Source organism: Peromyscus eremicus, chromosome 1 (genome assembly GCF_949786415.1).
Source record: "Peromyscus eremicus chromosome 1, PerEre_H2_v1, whole genome shotgun sequence".
Taxonomy (NCBI): domain Eukaryota; kingdom Metazoa; phylum Chordata; class Mammalia; order Rodentia; family Cricetidae; genus Peromyscus; species Peromyscus eremicus.
The window spans coordinates 52,209,580-52,231,866 of record NC_081416.1 but is presented as its reverse complement, the minus strand read 5'-3'; positions in this window follow the sequence as shown (position 1 = coordinate 52,231,866).

Genomic DNA, 22,287 nt, shown 5'->3' with positions numbered 1-22,287 from the left:
CTCTCCAGTCCCAACTCTGCTGTCTTTTAAAAGATGGGCTAAGACTAGAGGTCTAGCCCAGTGGATATAGGTCAGTGTCTAACATATCTGAAGTCCTGATTCCAATATCCAGCACGCACACACACACACACACACACACACACACACACACACACACACACAGAGAGAGAGAGAGAGAGAGAGAGAGAGAGAGAGAGAGCTATTCAAAATTACTACAGCCAGGTGGTGGTGGTGCACGCCTTTAATCCCAGCACTTGGGAGACAGAGGCAGGTGGATCTCTGCGAGTTTGAGGCCAGCCTGGTTTATATGGTGAGTTCCAGGACAGTGAGGGATACATAGAGAGACTCTATCTCAAAATAATTAAATTAAAATAAAAGTATTACTAATTCAGATGTCTATAATAAAAATAAATAAAAGTGCTACTGAGAGTATCATATTGTGCCAGACATGGTAGCAAACACCTGTAATCCTAGCACTCAGGAGGCAGAGACACGGGAGTCTTAATTCAACGGCAGCCTAGGCTGTTAACAAGACTCTATCTCAAAAGACAAAGGAGGGTAAGAACAGGACCAAAGAAGAGAGAAATGAGGAAAAGGAAATGTGGGAGAACACGGGGGCAAATGCACTATGGTGGCATGTGTGATGGCATACACTTGGAATCCCAGTCGTCCTAAAGCTGAGGCAGGAGGTTCCCTGGTGGCACAAACTTAATCCCAGCACTCAGGAGGTGGAGTCAGGCAGACCAGAAGTTCAACACTATCACTGGCTACAAAGCAAGTTGAAAGCCAGCCTGGGCTACATGAGACCCTGCCTCAAATAAAAGGAACTCCAGTACAACATGAGCGGAGAAAAGGAAAATCTCCTCACCAATGAGGAAATCCAAAAGGCTAACCATACGATGACTCCAATGGCACAGGACCCCCACCAAGCAATTGTACAGCAAGCTCCAACTAGGAATGGACCCAGATTTCCTAGTTTCGAAACCATTTACTTCCCACTTCCTTCAATGCACGTTATCAGCTGAGAGCCCATGACCACTTAGGATTAAGAGCCCTGTAACTCCACATAGCCCACTTGCATGACTGGTGGGAGTTGGTGTCATCATTCTAGAAAGCAATAGTCAGTATTGCACTCACTCACACTCACATAGAGAGAGACAGAGAGACAGATACGTCTATGGAGATATCTACAGGGACATTCACTCTGGTGTGTGTGAAGTTGTGGGTGCAAGTGGTCATCTTGCTTCCATCACTAGCAGTGTTTAGGTAAAATGCAGAGAGAAGCATCCTAAGGTATCCCACGATGCAGCCACCTATAAACACGCTGTCCTAGAAATAGCTTTAAAACAGTGCTAAGTGGAATGAGAAGTGAGTGGGTTGAGTTCTGTCACCTATACCATTTGAGTGCATTAAAACAATCGTGCACAGGAAGACACAGAAAGTGCAGAAGCAAACAAATGAAAGTGCACATTTAATGCAACTGTTGACTTAGCAGGAAAGGAACTGGGAGTTGGGCATTATGAAAAGGCAGTATAAACATGAAATCATAGGGCCTGGAAAGATGGCTCAGAGGTTAAGAGCACTGGCTGCTCTTCCAAAGCACCCAGGTTCAATTCCCAGCACCCACATGGCCGCTTACAACTGTCTGTAACTCCAGTTCCAGGGCATCCTACACCCTCACAGACAAAACACATAAAACCAATATACATAAAAAAATAAAATAAAATAATTAGTTTATAAACGCCTGGAAGAGACTGCTGTCGGGGCAAATAAGAGGGTCCTAAGACGATTAACTCAGCCCTTTGTACTTGGAGTCAAAAATAAAAAACAGACCACGAAAGCAGGGTTAAAATTAAGGCAGCCAATCAGGGCTTTTGTTAAAAGCTCCTTCCCCTCCCTGAAGCAGGTGCAAATGTCCGAGAACCAAGAGGAAAAGAAGAATAACAGAGGGTGGGGACAGGACCTCCCCTCCAGGCCAGGTCCTGCCTTAAAGAGCAGTTTGTTACCTTATACCTCGGCCAGCTCTTGTCACAGTTCAGGCACACAGCTAACTTGTTTTCCTCATCCATTTCTGGGCTTTCTGTAATTTGTATCTGGAGAGCTCTGAGCTGGTAAGGGTGACACACCAGGAAGATCATAGGAGAGTCACTGAGATTGACCCCATCCATCCTTCCCTGCCCTTTCTGGGCTGGTAGGAGCCAGTACTGATGGCCTTGGAGAGAAGAAGTAACAGAGGGATGAAGGACGGCCGTGATCTGCAGCTCAGAGCAGAACACAGGGTTCTGGTCCCTGTGCCAGCTGTGACTTTCACTTCAGGAAGGACCCGAGGGTAGAAGCTATGAGGAGCCCTAGCAGTGACCAAGCCCCAGGTGGGGCCTCATTGTCCGTGCATCCCTGCCTGGACCCAACACCACACCTCTCCCTGTTCTTTATCCAGCCAATCCATAAAGGGCTTTCTAGTTCCTCTGAGGCAAGATTCTCCAACTCATTTCACAGGCCAGGAGCTCCTGTCCAGATGGATGCCACCACTACTCCTTATTTTTCCCTAAACAACTGCATAGTGTCCCTGTCTAGCCAGTCCCTTCCAGACCCCCAGCCTGCCTCCCATCCCAATCCAGGAAGAACCTTGAGGCCTGCAGGCAGAGGCCCAGACTAGTGTAAAGTGGGTGAGACAGTTGAACTAAACTCTCTTGCTCCATCCTAATCCTAGCCCAGATAGGCCATTAGTTAAAATTTTCATATTTTATCATAGTTTTGAGCATTCATTTTTATGTTTTAATATTGCATTAATGTTGTGATGATTGCTTTCGGCCCCTCGTTTTACTCTGCTCTCAGTCCTTCCCTGTACTCACACACTTTCCTGCAGGTCAAGGACATCCAAGGACTTTTTGTTTGCTTTTTAATCTGTGTGAGTGTGTGTGTGTGCCCACGCTCACACATGTGAGTGGAGGCAGGCATGTGCCAAGAGCACATATGGAGGAGAGAAGGCAAGTCTGGGTGTCAGTCTTCCATCTTGTTTGAGGGAGAGTCTCTTGTTCAACGCTGTGTACGCCAGGCTGGCTAGCCCACGAGCTTCTTCCAAGGGTTTTCCTGCCTCCATCTCCCAATTTCCCATAGCAACACTGGGATTACAGATGTGTGCTTCTGCCTCTGGATTTTTACAGACGTTCTGAGGATTCAAACTCAGGTCTTCACACTTTCATGGCAAGAACTTACCCATTGCACCAGCTCCCCAGTCCTCAAGGACTTTTGTAATCTGGGTCCTAACACGGTCTCTAGGACTCTCATATGACTCATTGCCTGGAGAGAGAGCTCAACACCTAAGAGCACTGATTGCTCTTTTAGAGGACCAGGGTTTCATTCCCAACTCACAACTACCTGTAATTCCAGTCTGGGGCTCTGACGCTCTCTTCTGGCTTCCACAGGCACTTCATGCACATGGTGCACAGACATACATGCAGACAAATACCATACACATAAAATAAAATTTAAAGGTGGGGGGAGAACAGGACAGAAATTTATTATTTAATTTTTTTCAAAGAGAAAGAAATTTACTGATCCGTTTCTGCTATGGCAAAAGGAAGTAGTAGAAAGTCCTTCACGCAGGAAAGTGTTTGACACATCGGAGAACAAACGTGGCGGAGCAGAGCAGAGGAACAGTGTGGAAAGGCAGGCAGAAGGAAGTCGAGGCAGCTCACAAACCACGCAGGAAAAGATGGGCTGTCACAGAGTCCGAGGACATGACTTAGCTCACATATCAAAAGGAACCTTCTAGACGCTGTGTTGAAATCAAAGCACAGATCAGTCTGGATAGAAGCAAGAAGACGGTGTGGAGGCAATAACTTGGGATGACACGGGAGAGGCCACAGTGGCCACACTCTGCACATACTCCAGGAAGAGACGATGGGCTTCCTGATGAATTCGATTTGGGTGTGAGAGAAAGAAGGAAGAAAAGACGTCTGCTCCGAGATTTCGTCCTGAGTTTCTGGGAGGACCCGGTTGTCATCTTCTGACAGAGACAATGCTACAGATAGCGCAAGTTTGGGGGTTGAGATGAGTCATGTCAGAGATGATTCTAGACGTCCAAATGGAGCCGGCTGGCAGGAACAGTGACAGTGATAACAGTAATCACAGCTGCACACGAAGCGAGCTCTGGGTTGGGGGGCAGTGCAGTAGTGGGGTGCTTGCCCAGCAGGAGTAGAGCCCTGAGCTTCATCCCCACCACCACCACAATAATAATAATAATAATAATAATAATAATAATAATAATAATAGAAAAATGTAAAGCCATCATATTCACTGAGAGCCAGGCACTTTCCCAACACTTCACAAGTCTGAATCACTTAATTCTCATAACATTCCTATGATGTGGAACTGTCATTATCCCCTTTCACAGATGAGGAAATCTACAAGTCCGGTGTTCAGTGGAGAGCCTGTACAGCGATATAAACATCAGTCTGTGGGTGGCATAAACTCATCTGGCAGTGGGTGTGAAGGACCACAGGCTGAGGCCAGATTCTCCAAAGTTTAGAGAGTCGGGAGATAAGGAACACCAACAAGGGAGAAAATAAGAACAACCTCCAAGGAACAGGAGAAGACATTAGAGAACGCTATAAAAACTGCACAATGCACGGAGCATCCTGGGTGATTCTAGTGAGGGCTCAGGAGACAGAGTAGGGACCTAGTCTCATATATAAATGAGGTTCCACCGGAAATTGAACTTTTCCGTGTTATACCTCGGAAAACAATGTGAGTGCATCATGTCCACGTCATATCCCAGCACTGGTGAGTCAGTGGCAGGAGGATCTCTGTGAGTTCAAGACCAGCCCCATCTACATGGCAACCTCCAGGATAGTCAGGACTTCATAGAGAGTCTCAAAAAACAAAAAACAAAAAAAAAAATGGAACAATAAAAAAGAAGACTTTGTGGAAAGCTAAACTTAGAGATACCACAGTAGGTCACTGAGTGGAAACTTCCTAAGAGAACACTCAGACTGTGGCATGAGTATTACTGGCTATTCTTAGATTTCCAATGAAATGAAAAGCAGAGTGAAAAGATTCAGAAGATTCACAGCTTGGCCAGGGCAAAAAGCAAAAAGCATGTTCAGGAGAGATTTCAAAGTAGAGATTGGCACAGGTAAGAGGATGCATGGGCCGACTGGTGAAATAGCAGGAAAGGCCTCAAGGTGTCTCAGAACTCTTCAAGGCCTCCCCTCTCCTCATGCACCAACAGGCCTAAAAGCCCACATTTGCTTCAAGGACTGAAGGCTACTCCCCCAGGTGCACTGCCCAAGGCTGCCTCCAGAACTCAGCTCTCCAGCCAATTGCTCCATCAAACAAGCCCAGATGAGTTTCTATAGACAGCAAACCTCAGTAACCATGTTTTGTGGGCACACAAAATGTACAAGTGGTGACTCCCACTCAGGTTTCACAGGAAAACTGGGGAGGCCAAGCAGAAGTGTGCCACGGTGTTGGCTTGAAGAATGACCAGTGGGGTGATATCTAGCAGAACCATGGGAATGGAACCATGATGACGACCCCAGAAAGGGAGCACTTCCAGGCACATCCATCCAGGAAAGCTACTGTTGACAACACACAACAGGTCCCTCCCCCAGACAGTTGTGATTTAGACAGTCACCAGCAAAGCCAGAGGAAGTTCAGCTCAGTGCCTTGGGGGCCAACCCCCTCATATAGTGTGCATAAGGTAACAGAGTCGGGGATTAAGGATGCTATGTCTGCCCTGCTGGATTTCAGTCTTGCATTAAGATGATCGTTGTTTACGGGGAGCCTGTCTTAGTTGGCTTTCTGTTGTGGTGATAAAACACTGACCACAAGCAACCTAGGGAGGAAAAGGTTTATTTGACTTGCAGTCCATCACTGAGGGAAGGCAGGACAGGAACTCAAGGCAGGAATCTGGAGACAGGAACTGAAGCAGACCATGGAGTAACACTGCTTACTGGCTTGTTCCTTCTGACTTGCTCAAATACTTTTCCTGTACAGCCCAGGCCTATCTGCTCAGGGGTAGCACATCCACAGTGATCTGGACCCTCCTACATCAATTAGCAATCAAGAAACTGTCCCACAGACACTCCCACAGGCCAGTATGACTGAGGCAATTCCTTAACTGAGGCTCCCTATTCCTAGGTGTGTCAAGTTGACAACCAAGGTCAGCCATCACAGAGTGTATGTATCTTGTGTCTGTCTTACCACTGTGTACTGGATGCTGTGGGATGTCTTTCTATATGCTATGAATATATGCTGTTCCCATTGGTTAGTAAATAAAGCTGCATTGGTCTACGGCAGGGCAGGATGGAGCCAGGTGGGAAAATCCAAGAGAGATAATGAGAGGAGAAAGGAGAGTTGGGGGAGACATTGAACTGCCATACAAGGAGCAACATGTAATGGGATGCTGGTAAAGCCATAGAACACATGGTAATACATACATAAATAGAAATGGGTTAATTTAAAATGAAAGAGCTGACTAGCAAGAAGCCTGCCATAGACCATACAGTTTGTAAATAATATAAGCCTATGAGTGATTATTTTATAAGTGGCTATGGGACTGGGGGGGGGGGGGCGGTCAGGTGGGACCAGAGAAACTTCTGCTACAATTGGAGATAAATAAACTGGTTTGATTTTACAGGTTCAGAACTAAAAAGCATTTGCTTTGAGTCTCAGATGACCTTGAACTATGGACTCCTTAGCTGATGCTAGAACAATTTAAGAATTGGGGGCTATTTGGTGAAACAACTACCATATTTATTAGAAAGAGTATTAGGAATGAGATGGGTTTTTTTCTCATCACTATGACACAGTCTCTGACAAAATCAACTTGAAGAGAGAAGGGTTCATTCTGGCTCACAATTAGGGTTTAGGGGTACAGAGCACAGCACATCGCAGCAGAGAAATCATGGCAGAAAGAGGGTAGGCAACTGGTCACATCACACCCACAGCCAGGAAGCAGAGGGAGATGAAGGCTGGCCTTCAGCTAGCTTCCACATTTTCGTGCGGTCTAGAATGCCACCCCACGGGATGGTGCCTCCCACACGTAGGCAGGTCTTCCCAGCTCATTAACCTAATCTAGATAATCCCTCACAGAAGCATCCACAGATTTGTCTCTCCAGTAATTCTAGATCCTGTCAAGTCCACAGCATTACAGGGGACCTAGGACAGATGCTATGGTTTCAATATGGTTTGTCCCTCCCAAATTCAAGTTGAAATTGAACCCCCACTGTGAGGTATTAAAAGGACGAAAACAATCTCACTCTAATGCTTAGAGATGCAAACTTTGGGAAGCGATCAGGATTAGATAGTGCTGGGCTGTTGAGATGGCTCAGCTTGTACCCAAACCAGATGACCTGAGTTCGATCCCTGGGACTCACAAATCCTACAAGTGGTTTCCACACACACACACACACACACACACACACACACACATAAAATTTAATTAAAAATTAAACAATAGGTTAGATAATGTCATCAGTGTGGAGCCCCTCCCCCATGATTTAATATTGGCATCTTAATAAGAAAATGGAGGCTAATAGACACACACATGCATAAGCTGAGTACTCTGTGTCTCCTGCCATGTGACACTCTGGACTGTCTAGGGCCATCACCAGCTGCAGCCCCTTAACCTCAGACCTCCAGAATCATAAGCCACAATAAAGTTCTTTATAATTCATCCAGTCTATGGTATTGTGTTACTGGCAACTGAAAATCTACTACAACAACCCAACTCCTCACTCTGACATCACACTTACCTGCCTAAACTGTTCCTGTTTGTAATCTGTTTGTTTCTTTGTTTTTTGTTTTTTCGACTACAGAGGGTTCCCTCACCTCGAACCAGGCTAGGGATGGGATATGATTACTCCAAATACTTGTCCTCATCTGGCCCAGGCCCAAAAGCCAAGTAGGGTGCAGCTGCAGCTGGGGAGAGAAAGGGACTGCCTCTTAACCCTTAAGAGCCAGAATCTCAGAAGCCACTTTGGAGAGGAAAGCCAGATGCCACGGACAGGAGCAAGAGGGTCTTGGAGGTATGGGTTAAACTACCGTTCAGAGCTGGGAACCAGAGACTCTCATGCAAGAGGCCGGTTGAGGACTGGGCCTGGGACTTGAGACTCAGCCTATGGAATCTGGGGCTAGGGCTTGGGTTTAAGGACAATGAAACTACAGTCCGGTTGTGAGGGTGGCCGTCATGCTTACCCCTGCCAGGTGACCTCAAATAGTGGCCCTCAGGACACTGAAAAGGCTCAAGGAAGGAACAACAGGGACTGAAGTCTGAGTCCTCTAGGCGGCTAAACAAGGCCACAGGAAGCCTGGCACACAAAACAGAGCACCCTCAGGAGAGCAGAGGAAACAACCCAGAGGTAGGAAGCATCCAGGAAAGGTGGAGGCCTGGGAAGGAAGCCCTTGAAGGGACAGGAAACAGGCCTAAAACCATCCTGTGTCAGAGCTGGAGAGTTTCTCTGTGCACTAGTCAGGGGTGACCCAGTCGTGATCCTCAGCAGCCAGGACAGTGAAACACTCCACATCAAAAAGATCCTGCAGAAAGGAGGGCCTGGTGTCCCACATCTGTGATCCGAACTCACAGGAGGTGGAAGCAGGAAGATCAGAACACCCAGGTCATCCTTAGCTGCTAATGAAGTTCAAGACCCTCTGGGACCCTGTCTCAAAACAAAAGTTAATACACATTTGACATTGAAAGGATCTGCTGGGATCTGGAACTGGAAAGAAAATCCTATTAGTTTCTCAAGTTGATTCTTTTTGTTTTGCTTCGAGGGGTTTTAGTTACATCTGTTGGGGGACATGCCACAGTGCATGTGTGGAGGTCTAAGAACAACGTGTAGGAGTTGGTTTCCTCTTTCTACTGTCTGGGTTCTGGGGATCGAACTCAGGTCATCAGGCTTGATAGCAATCGCCTTGACTCACTAAATCATTTTGCAGGCCCTGGTTTGTTTTTATTTATTTATTTATTTTAATTTAATTTTATTTTATTTTATTTATTTATTTATTTATTTATTTGGTTTTGCTTTTTCGAGACAGGGTTTCTCTGTGTAGCTTTGCGCCTTTCCTGGAACTCACTCTGTAGCCCAGGCTGGCCTTGAACTCACAGAGATCCGCCTGGCTCTGCCTCCCGAGTGCTGGGATTAAAGGCATGCGCCACCACCGCCCGGCTGTTTTTATTTTTAATTATTGTCTGTCTGTGTGTGTGTACAGGATGGAGGAGGGCACACATATCACAGCATGCACGTGGCACTCAGAGTCAACTTTATGGAATCAGCTATCTCCTTTCATCGTTTCCGTGGGCTCCAGGGATCAAACTCAGCTCTCCAGGCTTGCTAGGCAAACTTCTTGAACAACTACACCATCTAACTAGTACAGTCTCCTGTGAGGAAAATCATACAGGCTTTCCCTCCTGTGTATAACACCTACCAACATCCAAATAAGTAGACTTTGCTGGCTGAGCCTCCAATTCTACTTCCTTGGAAACTGAAGTTCTAAGAAGAGGGGTCTGAGGAGAGAGACAGAACTCAGAGAGACAGAACTCTGTCTTCCGAGACCGAGAGAGAGGGTGGAATACCTTGGCACAGCTAGTGTCTCACTGCCTCCGTGTGTATCAAGTGTACGGATAGACCACAGAGGCTGGGAGGCCTAACAGACTAACCGAGCCTCACAGGAGGCCATGACTCCCCTTTCACAGGGTTCTCTGTGGGCCCCAGTTTGGCCCAGTCTGGTGCCCCAATGAGTTATACAACTTCTTAAACCAGGTCTTCCTCCTCTACCAGGCCTCCATCCTCCTCCTCACTGGGCCCAATTTCTACTGACCACCCACCCCTCTGCCTTTTTTTTTTTTTTTTTTTTTTTTTTTTTGGTTTTTCCAGACAGGGTTTCTCTGTGTAGTCCTGCCTCTCCTGTAACTTACTCTGTAGACTAGGCTGGCCTCGAATTCACAGAGATCTGCCTGTTGCCTCCTGGGTGCTGGGATTAAAGATGTGTGCCACCACCACCTGGCATCCCTCTGCCTTTCTTCACCTCTCCCTGACTCCTATTCCCAGGAAATTTGTGGGCTCTGCTGCTCCTGAGAGCATTCCCAAGACTATCTCTTCCCACCTAGCTCAGGAAACTGCATGACATCTATCTCTGGCTTCTGTTCCCTTCCCAGTATTGACCACAGTACTGGGTATAACCTGTTCTCTTAGATAGAGCTTCATTACCAGTCTGGAGTATGTAGGACATGCTACGGGCAGTTCTGTGTGGTTTTTAAGTTGGTGACACTCTGGAGGCCTATTCCCCCAATTAACAAAGAATCCTCATGAAGACCCCTGAGCCTGCGACCATATTCAGGCAGTTGTAGAACCACTCCACTAGCTGTTGTGGTTAAGAAAGCCAGATCAGGCCAGGCGGTGGTGGTGCACGCCTTTAATCCCGGCACTCGGGAGGCAGAGCAAGGCGGATCTCTGTGAGTTCAAGGCCAGCCTGGGCTACCAAGTGAGTTCCAGGACAGGCTCCAAAGCTACACAGAGAAACCCTGTCTCGAAAATCCAAAACAAAACAAAACAAAACAAAGAAATCCAGATCAGGCTGGACATGTGCTGAAGAGAAAAGTCCTTCACAGATCTGAAGGACATGGAAACACAAAGCCACCCAAGAGTTGAGGAGGCTTGGGGCCCAAATACACTGGCCTCTCACAATCCAAAACCCAAACAGACAAAGCGGCTCCCTACCTCCTCCCTGCCTTGCTGCCCTGTCCTGTTGGGTGGTCTCCCTGGGGAAAGGGCTTCCTTCCTTTCTTGGTCAAGCCCTGGAGCTGAAACATGCCCAGCCTCTGTGGAAAGGGGGATAGGAAAGGCAAGGAAGGTTGCTACCACACCCTTGGGGTTCCACAAGTTTCCTCCCCTGCAGCTAAGCCCTTTGGGCTTACACGACTCCAGGCTCTTACAAACCTGAACCAGCACCAAAGGGGGGCCGCTCATGCCCGCCCCACTTCCGCGCGCCCCTCCCCCTCCCCTGGCCCAGTCCAGGAGCTTCTACCCTAATTCAATTCCGCAGAGTTAATCACCGAGTGTTCGGGGGACTGAGTGAACAGGCAGCCTGAGATTCTCTCATCTCATCAATCTCTGCCCGGGTCAGGCCTCCGTCAGTGCTGAAGCTGACAGGAAGCGCCAGGGGTGGGGGCGAAAAGGGGCATGCGGATGGACCAGGATCTGTAGGCCTTAGCACAAACGCAGATGCCCACAGACGCGATAGAGAGAAAGGGAGGGAGCAGATGATGTGGACACATTGACATCTGGGAACCCTCATGATAAAGGCAAAAGCAATAATTAGAAGTTAAGTGGCCTGGTTCTGCACCTCCCAGTTGTGTGAGTTCAGACAGGTTCCTGAACCTCTCAGGAACTCAGTTTGCTCACTTACAAAACAGGTAAAATTTTATTTAATCAAATTACTATAAAAATTAAGGGCTGAAGAGCTGGCTCAGAGGTTAAGAGTACTGACTACTCTTAGGTCCTACCCCAGAGGTCCAGGGTTCAGTTCTCAATACCCACATGATGATTCACAACCATTCGTAACTCCAGTCCCAGGGGATCCAACACCCTCTTCTGACCTTCCTGGTAATGCACAAATGTAGTGCGCAGGCATACATGCAGGCAAAATATCCGTACACAAAAAATAAAGCAAGTTTTTTTAAAATAATGAAATGAGCCAGATGTGGTGATGTAGACCTTTAATCCCAGTACTCACTCCAGAGGCAGGGACCGGTAGACCTCTGTGAGTTCCAAGTTATAAGTTCCAAGGACTACATAGTGAGACCCTTGTTTTTTGTCTTTGTTTTTTGTTTGTTTGGTTGGTTGGTTTTGTTTTTTATTTTTCCAAACAGAGTTTCCCTGTGTAACCCTGGCTGTCCTGGAACTTGCTCTGTAGACCAGGCTGGCCTCAAACTCACAGAGATCCGCCTGCCTCTGCCTCCTGGGTGCTGGGATTAAAGGGGTGTGTGCCACCACCACTGCCAAGCCGAAAAAATACATTTTTTAATTAGTTAAAAATGTGTAAAACTCTGAAAACCAGGCCACCACATACGTGGTGCACAAAAGTCTTTATTAAAGAGTAGGAGTGCGGACTGGGCCTGCAGAGCTCAGTACTTATTGGTACTCAAGAGACCTGGGTGCTACCTCAAGCACTACACAAAACTAGCGTGGTGACTGTACTCTTGTGACTGATTCAGGCAAAAGGATGAGAAGTTCAAGGTCATTCTCAACTACAAAGCAAGTTTTACACCAGCCTGGGATACATGAGATCTTGTCTCAAAATAATAATAATAGTTGTTGTTGTTGTTGCTGCTGCTGCTGCTGCCATTATTATTGCTGCAGAATGATGGACAGTAGGAACTTGGCCTTAAGTTTCCTGGAATGTCCTTTCTTCTTGCAAATGGTGAAGAGGGCTTTCAGCTAGTCAGGCTACAAGCTGGGGACAAAAACCACAAACTGTGAAGGGGTAAAGACAGCAGATTGAATTAACCTAGCCTCTCCAGGTCTGTTTTCTATCAGCAAAATAGGAACCAGACTGCCCTTCGTCATGGGGCTGTTGTGATGATTAAGTGAGAAAATACAATGAGGAGTTTATGAATGTGGAGCGAGAGACGGGACTCCATGGTGCTCGTGGCCACGCCTTACAGCCTAAGTTCCATCTCTGGTACTCACAAGTTGTTCTCTGACCTGCACACGGGTGCCCTGGCTCCAGTGGGCCTGCATCTTGCGCACGCACGCACGCACGCACGCACGCACGCACACACACACACACACACACACACACACACACACGAAGTTAGAGTATGAACTGTATAGCCAGTAAGTACACTTGCAGGTCCGCTCACCTTCTCGGTAGTAGTGATGTACCACTTCTTATGCACCTCCGTCAAGGAAAAGTGTCACTGTTTTCCTTCCAAGGAGGGGGGGAAATGGATGCCTAGCACCCAACCCCAGGCACCCACCCAGGCACTCTGGGTGCACCTGACATTGGATGGAGGACCGGTAGCGCTCCTATGAAGCGGCTGTCCAACCCTACACAGCACTCCACCCCCTTCGCTGATGTACTTGATCAGCCTGAGCAAGGACCAAGATTCTTGCCGACCCTTTGGGTCCTTCCCAGCCCTCACTGTCTTGGATTTTGAGTTTTAAACCACACATGGGATTTAATCTACCCATTGGATTGTTAGGAGAAACGCGCGGAAAGGGAGGGAACAGCAGGAGCAGGGCAGAGGAACCCCCCTACACACACAAAGCGAGTTTTTTGAAGATCCTGACGTCCGGTCTCTAGACCGTCATGCTCCAAAGCAGCGGTTTCACGTGGAGCTAGATCTGAGCCAGATGCGCCTACCCTGTGGTGGGAGCTTTGAGGCCCTGTGTCCAGTAACCGAGCGAATATTAATCAGTTTCCGAGCTGGTTTGGACTACAGAGTTGAGCAGAAGACTCGGCGCAGGCCGACTGCCTCTTCCCTGGATCTGGACCGCGCTTCCAGCGTGCGGTCAACTCCGTAGGGAGAAATGGGGGTTGTTCAGAAACGCTGAGATCAACTTAATTCCCAGGGCTCGAATCCCAGGCCAGACCCCTAGTGCCACCTAAACTCTGCAACGGGGGGTCCGAGGGGCCCCAGTAGGGTCAGGGAGTGCTCTGCCGGACCCAGGTCTCAGACGGCTCCCCGCTGTAAGGCGAGGGACAGACCCGCACTGCTTGCCCGTCATCCCGTTGCCGGGAGCCGGACTAAACTGGCCGGGAAGGGGAAACATTGGTTGAGTAGAACTGTGTCTACGTTGGTTCTTCTTAAGAACCAGCCTGTAAAACCTCGATTTCTTGACTCATAATTTTGAGTCATAATTTTGAGGGCTGCGTCTGCCCTGGCCCATCTGCAGCCGAACCCTGGAGTGTATCTTTGCCTTTTAAATCTATAAAGTAGTCTGTTGGGGTGGAGGGGAAGGTCCAGGAAGATTCAGACTAAAGACTTCAGGCAACCGAAAAAGTGAAAAGGCTGGCTGTCGGGTCGTCGGGTCGTCTGGCTGCCTCCCTGAGTGGTGGCGCCTCTGACCTGCCGCCCTCCGCAAGGGCCCTCAGAACCACCTGCACATCACAGGCCGGGTAAAACAGGAAACAGGAAAAATGGACCTCCCTTCCGAGGCCTCCGTCCTTCAGCACGGTGGAAGAGGCGCCCTGAAGAGAAAGGTTTAGCGAGGTTTGAGACTCTGTGCTGGACTAAAGCGGAGGTGAGAATTTAAGGAAAGAGCAGGTCCGAGTTCTCTGCGTGAACACTCCCCGCACCATGGAGGCCTTTGAAAAAATTATCCTGACCCGAGGGGTAGGTAGCTCAAGGATGGGAGGCGCTAGCCTCCAACCTGGCACAGCTGAATTGAATCCTCAGGACCCACACGGCGGAAGGAGAGAACCGACTCCTGCAAGCATATCCTCTGACCTGCACCTGGGCTCTGTGTTACACACACATGCGTCCACACCATACACAATAAATAGAATTTTAAATTTTTTTTAAGGAGATGTCTAGTCCTTCCTTCCGTCAAACTACAGCGGGCGAACTGCCACCCGGTTCCCACCCCCAGGATTGTTCAGGCACACAGAACCCGCCACACAGCCCGAGGCACGTGCCGTTCTGTGAATCTGTAAAATGGGAGTAATAAAGCCTACCACACGGTGCAGTATGCGACAGGTTGATTCATGCAAAGCGGTTAGCAGCGCCTGGAGGGCGTAAGCGCTCAATGCCTATCATAAATAACAGTAATGGCTTTCTCTTTTAGACGCTGTAGGGGCCACCGGTTGATGTAACTGCCCCATCGAGGGAGGTCGCTCTATTCCCATGCCACTGATTAAACAGACCTAGAGACAAGCTCTAATTTGTCGGGCAGTTCGAATGAACCAACCTAAAGTTGGATTCGAACCCAGGACAACTTCGCTCTTTTTTTTTTTTTTTTCTACTTAAAAGCATTTATGATTGGGCCGACTCATCCAATGCTGATCAAAAATAGCAACCAGCAGGAGCGCAGACCCGGAGTCCTGCGTCGGCCCCGCCCCCACCTGAACGGAGAAAGGAAAGCTGAAGAGGGTCGGGGCAGCTGGAGAGGGGGGTCACGCGGGGGCGGGGCCGGACCCCCACGTGCGCCGGCTGCAGCCGCTTTGCGAAGCCCTTTGTCGGGAGCAGCCGCGTTCGTGCCGCACTCGGCGGCTTAAAATAAAGACAATGTTCCCAGCCTCCCTGCGGCTAAATCCGGCTCGAGTGCGGGGGTGGTGAGCGAGCCGGGCGGGAGCGCTTCTCCCCGCGCTGCTTCCCGTCTTCCCTTGTGCCTCAGTTTCCCCAACTGGTAAGGGGAGACCTAGCCAAGCTAGGCAGGAGCGCCAAAAAGCATGATACAACAACGGGAGGGACGAGGCTATAGCCCCCTTCTTCTGAAGCTGCACAGACCCAAGAAAGCTGCGTGGGCCAAAGGTGGGGGCCACCCAGGAGGAGGCAGGGGAAAGCTGGACACCCTCCCCTCCCGCCCACAAAATAAGTGTTTTTATTTCTAAAGGGACATGTGCAGAGGCGGTGGGAGAAAAGGGAGACCAAGAAGACTGGGGGAAGGGGGCAAAGAGGAAGCTTGAATCAGACTCGGAAATGGATGTGGAGGCCTAACTCCCCCACTCGAAACCACGTGTACACGCACAAGTACACGCACCCCCACTGTTCTCCCAACCTGCAGCCCGCAACCTAAGGATGGCCCAGCAGGGGGCAGCCCACCGCATGGACTCTTTGGGTTCTGACCTAATCCTGAAGGTTTAATGACCCCAGGGTAGGAGAAGGAGCTGCACGGATCCCGATCCCCGACCCCCAGCTGCAGTATCTGAACAAACAGAAAGAAAGCACACTGGGTGCCTCTTGGCACCCTGGCTCCTCAAAAGTATTGATGTCCCCGCATGTACCTGCCACCTGTGCCCGGTGGTTGCTGGCCCAAGCCCCAGAGACAGACGCCAATGTCTTCTTTCCCTGTCTCCTTAAGCAAATGGGCTCCAAGCTCAAAACCGGGGTAGGGTGCTTGGTGGGAAAATAAATGAGGAGGGAGGGGGAGGGTGGTGCCCCAGACTCCAAAACTCTTGAGCTTAGAGCCCCCAGGACCTGACTTCAAACAGTGGCTCACCTCCTACCACACGCTTCAGCTTTCTCATTTCTCTCCTAAGTAAAGGTGATCTTGGTTTCAGTCGCTCCCACCTCCCACCCAGGGCTTCATTCATCACAGCCCATCCGGCAAAGAACACGGGAGTTTGTAGCTTTCCCAATTCTCCCCCGCGGTCACCTCTCCAGGAGGTAGGTCTCTATGGGGGTTTTGCTGGACCCAGGTCTCTATGACAAAGGGCACCCCCTGGGGGCCGGGGGGAGGGTCCCTATCTCCGAGGAAACTCAACACAGAAATCCAAACCGGACTGGGAGAAGGCTGCTGGCCAAACTGTAGACTGAGAAGAGAGGAAAGGCTCACACTCCCCAGGTACACACCTGTGAACCTAGAGTGGGAGTCAGGGGAGACAGAGTTTGACAAGCTGGGAGGAGAGCTGTCTGTCTGCCTGTCTGTCTGTCTTCCAAGGGGAAGCTGGGGGTGGAGCAGGCAAGGAGGTAGATGCTGCCTCGCTTGTCAAAATTAGCCAATTCCACAGTTGGGCAACACTCAGACACACACTGAGTACAGACACACGCACGCACATGCGTTCTGGCTCGACTGGCAGGGTCACACCTGTGTTTACATAGGCTGCATGATGACATGAGCACACAGGGATGCACACATGCCGGACACTAAACACACAGCCCCCCACTCGCCACAAACCAGACACCCATATATCCTCACCCCCGGGGCTCTGCAGACACCAGAGCACACTGCCCAGCATGTGGGCATGTCACTCAGCCCCAGGGCGGGTGCGCCAGCCCTCTGGGTCTGTTCCAAGTTGGAACCTCTCACGTGAGGCCCAATGTGTCATTTTCAAACAGAAGGAATCTAGCTCCCTCACAGCAGGGAGGAAGAGCAGGGTGTGTGGCTGGGTGGGTGGGTGGGCGCGTGGGCATGTTCGAGGGGGGAGGGCATGTGTGCAAAGAAAGCAGGCATGTGAATAACAGGGCATGTGTGTTGGGACATGGTGCACACGAGTTGGGGGCTTTCCGGTTGGGGGCTTTCCGGTTGGGTGGGGGAAGGAGCCCGGGAAACAGAGTGTGCCTTTGTGAGGGTGTGTGTGTGTGTGTGTGCCGCCAGTCTGTGTGCAGTGGGTGTGGGTGTTTGTCTCCCTGTATCCGCCTTCTCTCTCCTCCTGGACTTTTAGCCTTCCTGGGCTCTCCTTTCCTCATGTCCTGCCTCCTCCCTCTGAAGGCTCAAAGTGGATGCCCTTGTGGACGAGGGGGGCACACTCCAGGACTTAGTCCAACCCCAGATGCTGCCTGAGGCTTCCCTCCTGCTCCCCCTCCCTTTCTTTCCTCCCTATCCTCCCTCCCTCTCTTTCCCTTCCTCCCTCCCCCCCAAGGCTGGCGTGCCAGGGGGTGGGACATGCCAATCACTGGCTGTGCCTCTCCCGCTGCCAGCACAGGGCGCAGCTCCCCCCGGGAGCCAGGTGTTTGGGTCCCAGGAGACGCTGCAGGCCCCCGGAGAAACAGTGAAGCTGAGGACCCCACAGACCCCTCTCCGGTCCCATGGTGAGTACATTTGGGAAGGTTTGGGAGGGGCTGTGTTGAGCTGGGTGCAGAAGCAGCAGAGTCCTCTGGGACAGGGCAGGGACAAGGATGAGATGGAAATGGGGGTGGACTCTGGAGAGGGGAGGTGGCCAGGGAGGGGTCTAGAGGCCAAGAGGGCCCTGTAGCAGTGGGCATTGGCTGCTCCAAACATCCTGCCTGCTGGTTTTCAGTGGAGTCATCTGATGTTTTTCTGGGCTTCAGTTGGCAGAAGAGATGGAGACCCTCTTAGGAAACTCAAACTAGAGTTCAGAAGAGATTAGATGGCCATGTAGTTAGCAGATCCGACAGCACCCTAGAGCAGATAGGCAAGGGCAGGAGGCAGCCCTTGTCACCAGCACCCCATTGAAGGACGACCCCCTGTACATACTTTTGGGGACACCTCCTTCTCTCCTCCTTCAGGGCACCCTGAATCCCACCTCCCCGATCCACCTTCAGCCCCCCAAGATGGATTGAAGGAGGCTGCTGGCCAGATGGACAAGCTGAATGCCAAGGTGGGTGTTGGGCCAGAATCCAGCAGGAGACCAGGCAAAGAGCCCCATTGCTTTTTGGAGACAAATAAGCACATGGACAGCCACATCACCCAGAGAATGTGGCCCTGGCATGCAGGGGACCAAGAGGGCCCTCCCTGTGTTTTTAGTATCTTTGGCTTTTGGGAGGCAGGTCACAGCCAATACAAGGGTCTCAGGCAATACAAGGGCACTAATGCACACATGTGTGCCCTCCGACTCCAGTAAGGATGAGTTAAAGCCAGGGGCTCTGTTTCGTGCGGTTGCCAGTTCTAAGACGGGTGTCTGGAGAGGGGGCAGTTGGATCATGAAGACCTGTACACCTTAGGGGTTCTTAGTGCCAGTGGAGAGGGGTTCCCTTCTTCCTACAGTGCTCATCTCTCTGCAGCTCCAGCCCATTGGCCCAATGCCCCCATCTCACTGGCTGGAAGGACTCAGGCAGTCTCCAGCAGCCAGCCAGTCTCCTGTCCCAGGGTAACCAGTTGCTCCATGAGCTGTCTAAGGAAAGATCACTACCCCTAGATCTCAGCTACTAGGCAAACATGATAGCTGCTAAGATATGCAAAAGGAGGAGATGATGGAACAAGGCTGCAGAGGGCATCTACCATCCTTGACTTCCCTGCTGGGCTGGTGGCTGTGGCTTTAGAGGATCTTGAAGAGCAATGGGAAGCCCTAAGTGTCCAGAAAGGTCTAGGCAGAGCTGTCCTAATGTACAGTCAGAGAGAATGAGGCTGAAAAGGAGACTGGAATGCTCATGGCCATAGAAGGGAGACACAGCAGTCCCACTGGTACTTGAACCCCATTCTTCTCACCCTCAGCACAACACTGTGCTACCACCTCTGTGAGCAAGAAGACAGGATAGAGTGGGGAAGGGAAGGGCGTAGCGAGCTTTGTGAGGCAGGAGCTTGGGCTCCCAGGCAGGCAAGCAGGGAAGAGGTGGGTGAATCTCGCTGAGTCTCTGCTCTGCTGTGATGCCATGGTGATGCCTAGAAGACTGGGGGAGGGAAAGAGAGAGAAGAAAGGAAGGGGGGAGTGCATGGAGTAAGGATCTGGGGACATGCAGGGAGGAGGATGAGGGGACCCAGCATTGCTGATGCCACACTTGCAGAACAGGGTCTAGGGTGCAGCCTGCTAACAGCTGGGCCCTTCCCAGCCTGGTTAAAGATGGTCCAGTAGTCAAGGTCCATCACCAGTGAGCAAATTTGGCCACGCTTTTGGGACGGATGCTCCTCTTTCAGATCAGCAGTGTATTGACGAAGCATTTAACGGGTGGCCACTGGTCCACTAGGTTAGCTGGTACTCCAGTGGTGGCTTGAGCCTTAAAAAATTAGATTAATTCCACTTATTTACTTCCTAGTGTCCAAGGCCAGGGGATCAGGGGTGGAAGTTTTGTGAGCCTCTAACGAATCAAGAGCCACCTGAAGAGAAGAGTTAACCCAAGGGGAGCCACCCAGAAGGCTGGCTTCTGGGCTGTGGTCCCTGAGGAAGGGGGTAGTCAAGAGCCTTGATCAGGACCGCCTCCTTACTCCGTATGTGAGGTCCCGAGTTCCCCACGCCTCAGCCCTCTCTGCAGACCACCTCTTCCCTATTATGTCTTCCCCAGCCAGGTTTTCTAGCAGCTTCCAGCCCCAGAATAACAAGATGGCTCCACACTTCCTTTAACTCTCCCCCAGCCTGCCGCCAATCCCCACCTCCCTTTCTCACTCTTTGACCAGGCTAGGGAAAGTCTAGTGTTTAGGAATCCTTTTCCCCAGCCTCCTATCCTCCCCCAGCGGCTTCTTCCAGTAGCCCTTCCTTTCACCAGCCAGATCCCCAGTCCCTTGGGATTTGGTCCAGGGCACTGGCGGTCATCAGTCTGGCCTGCCTTGTGTTAGCGACTCTGACCTCATCTCTTAATTCTTGGAGCCCACATTGACTTAAACACACACACCACCACCACCACCACCACCACCACCACCACCACCACCACCACCACCACATTAGCTTAAACATACACATACACTACCACCATCACCACCGCTACCACCCACATTAACTTACACACACAAACACACCACCACCACCCCACATCTATTCCTGAACCTCACTTAGCCTCCCTTCACCTCTCAATAAGACAGGATTCTCTTGAACATTGCACAGATGCAGAGGCTCTCTGTTATTATTCTCCTATGCTCTCAGGCCAGGCAGTCCTTTACCCAGGAGAACTGGTGGAGAAGCAGAAGGGCCCCTAAACAACCCTGCTCTGGAGCTGGTCTTGATCCCCACAGGCTCATCCTCAACCTCCGGAGCCTGAAGTCATTGAGGAGGACCCCGCCTCCACGTATACATTCATGTATTTCTTCCACAGATATTTGTTGAGCAGTTACTATGTAGCAAGCCCGAAGATAAAGCAGTAAATGAAGCGAGCAGAGCCCCTACCTTGCCTCTCCATCAGAGTTACAGCTAGATCTTCCCCTCCCCCACACTGCCATTATTCATCACACGGATAAATGACACATACACAGGCCAGAATCTAAAGCAAGGGCTGTTGGCTGATTCAAACTAGGGTTTGGCCAAGCTAGTGGAGATAGGTGGAGAAACTATTGAAACTCCTCGGCACATCCCATCAGGAACAGTTTAGAGCAGAGGCTCTCAGAGATGAGTCTCAGAGGCAGCTGAGTGCATCACTGACAAGCTTTAAGGTCACCTCTTTTTGCAAATCGGAGATAATAGAATCTATTCTCAAGGAGTTATAACAAGTAAATTAAATTATGCATATAATGCGTAGAGCCATGTCTGGTATACTCAAGCAGCCAGTAAATATCAGTTGCTATGATAATAATAGTAATATTATTAAAGGCTCCCAATAGTCTTCATCAGGAGGCCACAGTCCTGGGCAGAAAAGCACTCTCCACATTTCTTAACACCTTCTTGTACCCAAAACACGAAAGGCTCCAAGATCCCGCCCATCCCCACAAAGCTATGAGCTCACCCCTACCATCCCCTAGTCTTATTCAGCAATGCACTTACCCTCACACACAAACACTCATACTAGAAACTCAGCCCCATCCCACAAAAGGGCTCTTAAGTCAGGATAGTGACTTGCCTAAGGTCAGTGAAACAATAGCTTGAAGCTAAGGATTGTCTTAAGGGGGCTCTGCCTGACCCACCCTGCAATCCATACCACAGCTCTTTCCATGAATGTTTGTTTCTGTTTTATTTAATATTTATTTATTTTTGCTGGGTGGTGGTGGCGAATGCCTTTTAATTCCAGCACTCAGGAAGCAAAGGCAGACAGATCTCTGTGAGTTCAAGGGCAGCCTAGTCTACAGAGCTAGTTCCAGAAAAGCCAGGGCTACACAGAGAAACCCTGTCTCAGAAAAAGAAAAAAAAAAAAGGTGTATTTATTTTTATTTTCTATGTATGGGTGTTTTGCCTGTATGTATGTCTGTGCATCACATTCCTACCTGGTGCCCCTGGAGGTGAGAAGAGGGCATTGGATATTCTAGAAACTGGCATTACAGACTGGTCAGCCACCATGTGGGTGCTGGGACTTGAACCCTAGTCCTCTGTAAGAACAGCCAGTGCTCTTAACCACTGAACCACCTCTCCGGCCTGTCCATGAGTGTTTTGAAAGAATGTGCTCTGTGAATATAGCATCAAGTTCCCCTTTCAACCAGAGAGGTAACCCTGAGCCCCTAGTTCATAAAACTTCTGGAGCCACCGCTGAACCCCAGCACCCCGTCTCTCAGCTGCAGGATGATTACAGTCATGGGAAACCAAGTTAACTCATGACTGCCATCCTCCAGTAGCCATCAACACACGGTGAACTTCCCCCAGTCAAGAGTTACAGGTGGCTCAGTGAGTAAACATGCTTGTCTTGCAAGTGTGAGGGCCTGAGTTCAAACCCCCAGGACCTGCATAAAGGTAAGCATCTGTAATCCTGTTGCTCCTACACGGCACTGGGAGAGAGACAGGAGAATCCCTGGAAGTTTACAGGCCTGTTAGCCTGGCACAGGCAGTAAGAAAACAACTCATCGTAGTACACACACACACACACAC